Source organism: Miscanthus floridulus, chromosome 10 (genome assembly GCF_019320115.1).
Source record: "Miscanthus floridulus cultivar M001 chromosome 10, ASM1932011v1, whole genome shotgun sequence".
Classification (NCBI taxonomy): Eukaryota; Viridiplantae; Streptophyta; class Magnoliopsida; order Poales; family Poaceae; genus Miscanthus; species Miscanthus floridulus.
This window is the reverse complement of record NC_089589.1, coordinates 109,923,482-109,932,777: the sequence shown is the minus strand read 5'-3', so window position 1 is coordinate 109,932,777 and position 9,296 is coordinate 109,923,482.

Genomic DNA, 9,296 nt, shown 5'->3' with positions numbered 1-9,296 from the left:
GAGTATCAAAATGGCTCCATTTGAAGCCTTGTATGGCAGAAAGTGCAGGACTCTAGTGAATTGGATTGAGCCCGGTGAAAGGAGATACTTTGGTATTGATTTTGTCAATTAAGCCGAAGAACAAGTACGTATCATCCAACAACACATGAAGGCAGCTCAATCAAGACAGAAGAGTTATGCCGACAGAAGAAGAAGACCACTGACTTTTGAAGTGGGTGACTATGTATACTTAAGAGTATCACCCATGAAAGGTGTGAAGAGATTTGGGATGAAAAAGAAGCTTTCACCAAGATATGTAGGGCCATACAAAATTTTGGAACGAAAAGGAAATGTTGCATATAAGCTACAACTACCACCAGAGATGAGTGCAATCTTTGATGTGTTCCATGTTTCTCAGCTAAAGAAATGTCTTCGAGTACCGGAAGAAGCTATTGCACCCACCAATGTGCAGCTTCAATCGGATTTGACTTATGAAGAAAAGCCAATTCGAGTATTAGAAGAGATGGAGAGAGTAACAAGGAGTAAGATTATTAAGTTCTATAAGGTGGTGTGGAACAATCATAGTGAACAAGATGCTACGTGGGAAAGAGAAGATTATCTGCAAGAAGTTTATCCCGCCTTTTTCCAAGAATGGTAGGTCTTGCAAATCTCGGGACGAGATTTTTATAAGGGGGAGGGGCTGTAACACCTCGGGTGTTAGCCTTGCATAACTTGACTTGCATAACATGAGCATGAGCATCAAGCATTCATAAATCATCATTTACAATTGAAACATTTGATCGAAACATATGAAACATTGCTTGTTATCTCGTGTTTCTTAGAACATATGCATATGATTATGTGCAAATGAATGCAAGTGGGTAAGGTTGGTCACTAAAACACCTTAGCTACACTTAGGTTAACAAAAGGAACCTTGTTCATGAAGGTCACCTTTCATGATCAAGCACTTAAGTAATATTACATGTGTTGACCTGGATAGCTCTATGAGTGACCACTACATAAAATGATAGGATGACCTTGGAAATTTCTTAAACATGCTTAGGATATCATCATGAACAACTTTGGTATTTAAGGCTAGGGCTAGTTTGGTCATTTAGCCATGGTTTGAATATGTATCATGATTTCAAAGTGACATGTTTGACTAAAGTTGAACTAGGTGTTAGAGACCTTGCATGGAGGAGTTCACTAAAGCAAAGTTGTAGAGTTTGACATAAGGAACAACTTTGATTTTTGGGTCCTTGACTGATTCAGCTCCTAACATGTTTGAAATTGGATCACAAGAATCATCAAAATCTTGATTTCAACACTTAAGAAATTTTTCTAAGTCAAGTTCATTGAACAGCCTGACAAGCCGAACTTGATCATGATTTTACTCCGTTTCTGTTGAGAATTGGAGCATGATCCTTGAACGAAAGTTGTAGCTGGTACTTTGGTTTATCATTTTGGTTTAAAGTATTTGCACGTTAGAGCTACGAATTAGCAGATAAATCAACATCAAAACGCACTGTCAGGCGTCCTGTTCGGGTTCTGAATTGACTGAATCGCAACGTTCAGTGGCCGACACCGTCAGGGCGTGCGCACTGCGTGGAGCCAGCGGCCGGCCGCGCGTCACCGGCGCCCTACTGTGTGTGGCCAGGGCAGGCCAGCTCGCGCCTTTACCTTCCCAGCGCCCGTCCGCACTCAGCCGAGCTCACCAGTCGCCTCACCTCGGCCCTTTCTTCCTCGCTGCAGCAGCCGCCGAGAGCCCGTAGCTCCGCCGTCACCATAGCCGCGCACAGCTCGCGCCTAGCCATCCATTCTTCACCGCAGTAGCACCACTAGCTCCCCAGCAACCTACTACCTCCTCCCGTGTCCGCTGTTCCAGCTTGGTAAGCCCCAGCAGCGCACACGCTCTCGCCGGAGCTTCACCGCCGTGTCCGTCGTCGTGGCCACGCCGTTGTAGTCTACCATTCCGCGCGATAGCTGGTGCGCTAGGACCGCCGTAGTCCACTGGTGCTCGTCCGAGCTTTAGGTCGAGCCATCGTAGCCCCCACCAGCGTACCGCCGACGTCCCGCCTCGCCGAGCCGCCATGGCCGCCGTCGTCGTCGCTGGTGTCGACGATAGGGCCGGCCAAGTATACCAATCGACGCGCTAGGTCGAGTAGAAGGTCTAGTGATGATGTCACCGCCGGCGAACTCGCCGCCGTCGAGTTTTGGCCGTGTCCGTCGAGCAGCGCCGCTGTGCTCTGTTTTTGTTTCGCTGACCAGTGGGTCCCGCGTGTGAGCGACTCAGTATTTCAAATCCAGTTCAGTTTGAATGCAGATTCACATGTGTTTTGTTATTTTTGTATCTTTAGTTTGGTAGCTCCAAAAATTGTGAAATAAATATGGTTGTGTTGCTTAGGAAGTGTAGTATTTAATAAAAATATGTTCTTGGTTTCAACAGTAGAAATTTCTGGAGATTTAAATCAGGATTTGAAATGTGCTTTTGAATGTATTTAAATTTGTTTATTTTATATCTAGAGTTCCTGTGCTCCAAAAATTATGAATTTTTTGTGGTAAGCTAGTCTTAGCATATATGAGCTTGGGTAAAAATTTGAGGACCAGTGCATGTGTAGATCTATAGTTATAGATTTTTCTTTTATGGCTAGTCAATCCTTGCATGAATTTGTATAAATTATTTATGAGTCCAAAATTCATGAAATTTGTTGGAGGTAATCCTAGTACCATATGGATGTTAAGAAAAATAGGAAATCTGTTGCTTGACACTTTTCAATAGGATTTTCCATTTATGCTATTTCAAGCCTTGCTTCCTTATCATTTTTGTATAGAATGTTCTACTTAGTAAAATGACATGAAATTTTTATAGTAGTCCTTTGATAGCATTAGTAAGACTCTGTAAATTTTTGAGAATTTATTAAGCACATCTGATATATATTTACTATTTAACCTAGATATCTAAATAAAATAATAAAGGCCATTTAATAAATAGTTTGGGCTTCACCATTATATCATCTTAACTGTATTTGGTAGGATTAAACTGTTGGTAGGTTCTAGGTTGTCAAATTTTGAATGATTACATGAAGTAGAGGTGTTATTACTTATATTGCATGTTAAATAGTTTCCGGACTAATTCTAGGGTGTGATGAGTTGCATGTTGAAACTGATGTGTACTGTAAAAATGGTTAATAACAAAGTCGTAGAGAATTTGATAAGCTTTCCAGAAAGTCCAGGATCACTGTTTTTGGATTTGTAAAACTCCAGTTATGAGTGAAACAAGTAGCTACTATTTGTGGCCTAGTCGATGCATTGTAGAAATAGTTAAGTAGTAATCGAGAAGAGATATGCACCTACTCAAACAACGTAATGCACTTATTAACATATATGCATTCGTAATACTTATACCATACTCATGCATCTAGGATCAGAGGAAGAGATCACGTTGCTGGAATTCGAAGAAGCAGAGGAAGGGAACCCGCAGGAGGATCCGCAAGCCGCAGCTCCCGAAGGCGTGGAGCAGAACCCTGAAGAGCTTCCAGAGTGTCCTGACCATCGCCCTACTTCCTTTCTGCGAGGCAAGCCCCGGAGCATTATAAGTCTGCCAGTAATTTACAACTGTTTACTTACGTACTTATGATTGCTGCATTAGGTTATAAGAGTTGATTGAAACCACTTGATGCATGTACATTCCTTGTCCAGATATTACACCTTTAACCGGTATAGGTCCAGGATCGAATATATGCTTAGCCATGCTTAGACCGGTAGAAGTCGGGTGATTTCCTATCAACTGCGAGATATAGGTGGATACCGGAGCACGGTTGGCTATATCTGCTATCGTGGAACAGAACCATGAGGTAAAAGTAAATTGAGACTGGACGGGATGTCGATGGAAAAGCAACAAGACATGGAGGTCTTGGGTGTGGATCTATCCCCGTCTGTGTCGATCAAGGACCGTACCGTTGTTGGAACTTTTGACGAGATTGAACGCATGCCTCTCACTTAGCTGGCCGGATAACTCGTTCCGACCGCGAAGCCGAGTAATTCAACTCAGGCCGGGAACTGTTCTATTGTGCGCTCCTTCCGGGGAACGATCAGACTGAGCCCAAGGGCAGGCTTGGCCTGAGCATCCTGGCATCTGGTGTTCCAGATTGTGCGGCGCAGTATGGACCCGCGAAATATGTACCGAAGTTGTACCAAAGGTGACCTAAGACTATCGTGGCTGGTAGATCTGGGTTTGTGTTAGGAATAAATTCCTAGCTGGTTGAAATCGATTCGAATCGCCGTCTCTCCCGGATAGTGAGAAACTTGGCTAGCTCCAACATCGTAGTAACTATGTTATGAAACATGATGGTTCGGAGGAAATTGGAATTTCAATACCGGCTATGGTTACTATTGTATGCTTCTAAATGATATACCACATGTTTGGCACAGGATAGTTGCTAATCTAGAGAGGAATAGTTATAATTAACTTGATAAAGGAATCATAATCGTTCAACGGGTAAGTTGCCTTTTTCGCAAAATGTTGTCAAGTTACGTCCACTTATACAGCCTTGCATAATCCTTGGAGTCAATTTATTTCTGGTTTATGACGGGTAAGTCTAGCTGAGTACCTTCTTGTACTCAGGGTTTATTTTCCCATTGTTGTAGATGGCACTGTGTATCATGGTTATTGCAAGAGTTGCTTCTATCCCACCGTGGATGAGGAGTAAGCCTTGGGCAGGCTTCTTTAGTAATTCCTATCTTTGCTTTTGTGGACCGTGATCTGGCTTGGCACTGTATCAAACTATGTTGGAAACTTTATCTTCGAACTTATTTGCTTCCGCTTTAATTATCAAACTCAGTTTGCAATAACTTTTTATTTGTACTCTGATGATGAAAAGTATCTATGAACTTTATGTAATATGTGGTATGTACGTTGAATCCTGTACGATCTTGGTTGTTGTAAATCGTTTATCGAGACCCGTTGTAGTACTCGACGGACTACCGGGTTTATATGGGTTCAAGTATAACAGTGCGACCACTTGCGGATTGCCATTGTACTTGAATTCTTATAAATTGGTCGGTTCTGCGACACAAGCGGGGGGGAGTAGGGGGTCTCGGCTAGGCCAAAGAAGTGGCCAAAGGGGAAGGCCGAGGCGGCGGTCTCCATGGACGGCATCCAAGGGCCAACGGCACTCGTGGCAACAGCGCTAGAAACCACCTAACGCCAAAGAAAAAGGCCAGGGAGAAAGAGGAGAGCAAGGGGAGGCTCACAGCGGGGAAATTAGGGTCGGTGCCGGCTCGGGGAAGACGGCCGACGCGGACGGCGAATGGCGGTCGACGGAGCTCCTCTGTGCAGCGGTTGCTGGGGCTTCCGAGGCGAGAGCGAGGCAAAAACGGAGTGGGGAACAGTAGAGGGACGCGCAGGGGAGGCTCGGCTTCGCTTAAAAAGAGGCCGGATGTGGGGGGAGGCGCTCCCACGATCGGAGGCGTGGGCGGCGGTTGCCCAGGTGCACGCGCGGGCGGTTTCCGAGTCGCACGGGAGGAAGGGGACGGCGCCGATAGGCGGGCCCGGTCGGTCAGCAGCCGGGGAAAGGGTGAGGCGCGGCGGTTGCTGGAAGGCCATGGAAGGCTGGGCCGGAGCGGGGCTGGGCCGGCGCAGGTGCTGGGCTGGTGGCGTGCCTCCCGCGAGCTAGGCCATGGGGAGGAAATGGGCCAGCGACCGGTTGGGCCAGTGGGAGGGAGCTGGGCCAGCAGAAGGAAAGGCCTGCGGGCCAAAAATCAAGAAGGGAGGGAGAGGGAAATGATTCTTTTCTTTTTTTTTAACAATTTTCCAAATCCATTTTTAAATTCAAATTTCAATTCTCTTTGAAACCTTTAATAAATTCCAAACATTCACAAAATAATATGCAGCAGCATGTATGCATCACTTGTAGCTAATCTTATATTTGATTTTAGTTTTATAAAATTATTATTTTCCTACATTTGTATGCACACATAATTGCGTAAATAAATCAATTTAGCTATTTCAAAAGAGTGCAAATTTTAGGGTGTTATAGAACACCACATACGAAGTGCCCCAATAGTGCTTCCGTTCGATCTCGGCAATGCCGCGGCAACCATTAGCCACCTTGTGGCACAACGCATGGTTCCACCTCCCACAAATGACGAATTCATGGGGGTGATCGAACACATCATGGAGTCCTTCCACGACCTCCTGGCCAAGGAGCCACAATTGCCCACGGGCTCTGACTCCAACAGGGGAAGCCATCACCCCTCTCGCGAATGCTTCATGACGGGTACCCCTAAGGGACACGTCGAAAGCGTCCGTGAGGGGGAAGCTACCCCAACAAACAACCTCGACGACGAAGCAGAGATGGAGATAGCGGCTCCGCCACGTATGCTGGTGGAGCAGCTAAAAGCCTAACACCGAGAGATCGAGGAAGCATGACTCTAGCTCGAGCAGGAATGTGCGGAGCTTGATCAGGAGATCGAGCGCCATGGAGATAGTGGGCGTGCCCACGCCATGGCCCACGACATGAACTGGAGGATCATCACCGACGATGAAGCCCTCCCTCGCTTTGCCCATGCGAGCCAGAACATCACCGCCGTGGCGGCCTTGCTCCATGGCCTTCCAGAGGCCACGACGCCCGAGGATCATAGGGTCCACCATGAGATTCGCGCACTGCTCGAGCATGCGGTGGCGCAGCAGGCCAAAAGCTCATTGTCTCAGCTACGCTAGCTAGATGCCAGCTAGCGCACACCCTCGGAGCACCTCGGTAGGGACATGTCGGTCCACCAGGAGCCACATGGAAGTAGGCAACGCACCATGGTCCTAGTGCGTCAGTTCCTCGGCCACCACCGTGACGCACGCAACACCCTCGATGCCCGCAGACGTGTACTCTGGGGAAACAAACCCCGGACTATGGCACGAAGACTATCGGCTTGCTTGCCAAGCCGGTGGTACGGATAATGATGACTTTATTATCCGTAACCTTCCCCTATTCTTGGCTGATTCAGCATGAACGTGGCTGGAACACCTGCCGTCCAACAGAATCCAGAGTTGGGCAGACTTGAGGGAGATGTTTGTGGGGAACTTCCTGGGCACATACAAGTGCCCTAGGAACCCATGAGACCTCAAGAACTACCGACATAAGGTCAGTGAAACCCTCTGTGGGTACATCCGACGCTTCTCCTGGCAGTACAACGAGCTACCTAAAGTCGCCGACGCTGACGTTATAGGAGCTTTCCTATCCAGGACTACCAGCGAGTCTCTGGTTCATAAGCTAGGACGCAAGGGCCCACGAACCACCAAGGAACTCCTAGACATCGCTACCAGCCACACCTCTGGAGAAGAAGCAGTCAGAGCGATCTTCGATCATCTTGATGGCAAGACAAGGCGGGATGAGGGCACCGGCGAAGGCACCTCCAATTGTTCCCCGAAAAGGAAGAACAAGAAGTAATGGCGCAAGGGCTCGCTCATGGCCACCGCTGACCGCAGGGGTGGTTGGAAGCCCATGGAGGGCACTCCGAACCATTTCAAAAAATTACTCAAGGGGCCATGCCTGAACCATGCCTTTCTGGTTAAGCATCTATACAAGGACTGCAACCTAATGAGGTGATTCTTGTCCGGAGGCTCCAACAAAGGGGAGCACGGGAAGGATCCTGACCCCACCACGGATGACGCTAAGGGGAAGGACGGTGGCTTTCCAACACTAGACGGCTGCCTCATGATCTTTGGAGGATCGGCGGCCTATGACTCCAGATGCCGTCAGAAGATCGCGTGCTGTGAGGTCTATACGACTGAACCGGCCAGACCTACCTTCCTCCGATGGTCAAAATCCGCCATAACCTTTGATCGGACCGACCACCCAGAGAGCATCCTGCATCCAAGGAGATATCCGCTCGTGGTCAACCCGATCATCAGCACAAAGCGGCTCACCAAAATACTGATGGATGGAGGCAGCAGCCTCAACATCATGTATGCCAAGACGCTCGACAAAATGGGCATCGACCGGACACGCGCCTGCCCAACAAGAGCACCTTTCCACGGCATCGTGCCTAGAAAGCAGGCCATGCCACTTGGGCAGATCGATCTGCCCGTTACCTTTGGGGATCCATCCATTTGTAGTACGGAAATCCTCACCTTCGAGGTGGTCAGGTTTCTCGGAACCTACCACGCCATCCTAGGACGTCCATGCTACACGAAGTTTATGGCCATTCCCAACTATACCTACCTCAAACTAAAGATACCGGGTCCCAGCAGGCTCGACGAGGTGAAACGCAGGACCATCGGCGAGGAAATCACAAAACTTTAGGCGGCTGGATTCATCAAGGAAGTGTACCACCTAGAGTGGTTAGCCAATCCCATTCTTGTACGAAAAAGAGTGGGAAATGGAGGATGTGTGTTGACAATACGGGTCTCAACAAAGCAAGCCCAAAGGATACGTTTCCTTTGCCGCGCATAGACCAGATAGTTGATTCTACCTCGAGGTGCGAAACCCTCTGTTTTCTTGATGCGTACTCCGGGTACCATCAAATTGTGATGAAAGAGTCTGACCAGCTCGCGACATCTTTCATCACCCCCTTCGGATTGTTCTGCTACGTCACAATGCCGTTTGGCCTGAAGAACACTGGGGTTACATACCAGTGCTGTATGCTCAGGTGCTTTAGGGACCTCATCGGGCGGACCATTGAGGCCTATGTTGATGACATCGTGGTCAAATCCAAATGGGCCGACCATCTCGTAGCCGATCTTAAGCAGACCCTTGCAAGACTTCGAGCGAACGGCATCAAACTCAATCCCGAGAGGTGTGTTTTTGGGGTCCCAAGGGGCATGTTGCTTGGTTTCATTGTCTCTAAGCGTGGCATCGAGGCCAACTCATAGAAGATCTCAGCTATCATAAGGATGGGTCCGATTCAGAATATAAAGGGGGTGCAGCGGGTTACAGGGTGCCTCACCGCACTCAGCCGCTTCATCTCACACCTCGGCGATTGAGGTATCCCCCTTTATCGACTCCTGAAGAAGGCCGATCACTTCGAATGGACATCCGAGGCCAAGGAAGCACTTGACAAGGTTAAGCAACTCCTGACGAAAGCCCCTATCTTGGTTCCTCCTACCAAGGGAGAACCGCTTATGCTCTACATCGCGGCCACCGTGCAAGTGGTCAGCACCACCCTAGTAGTAGAGCGGGAAGAAGAGGGGCACACCCTCAAAGTACAATGCCCTGTGTACTTCATCAGCGAGGTGCTATCTGACTCGAAGACCTATTACCCCCAAATCCAGAAGCTTCTATACGCTATCCTAATCACCAGGAGGAAGCTACGCCACTACTTCG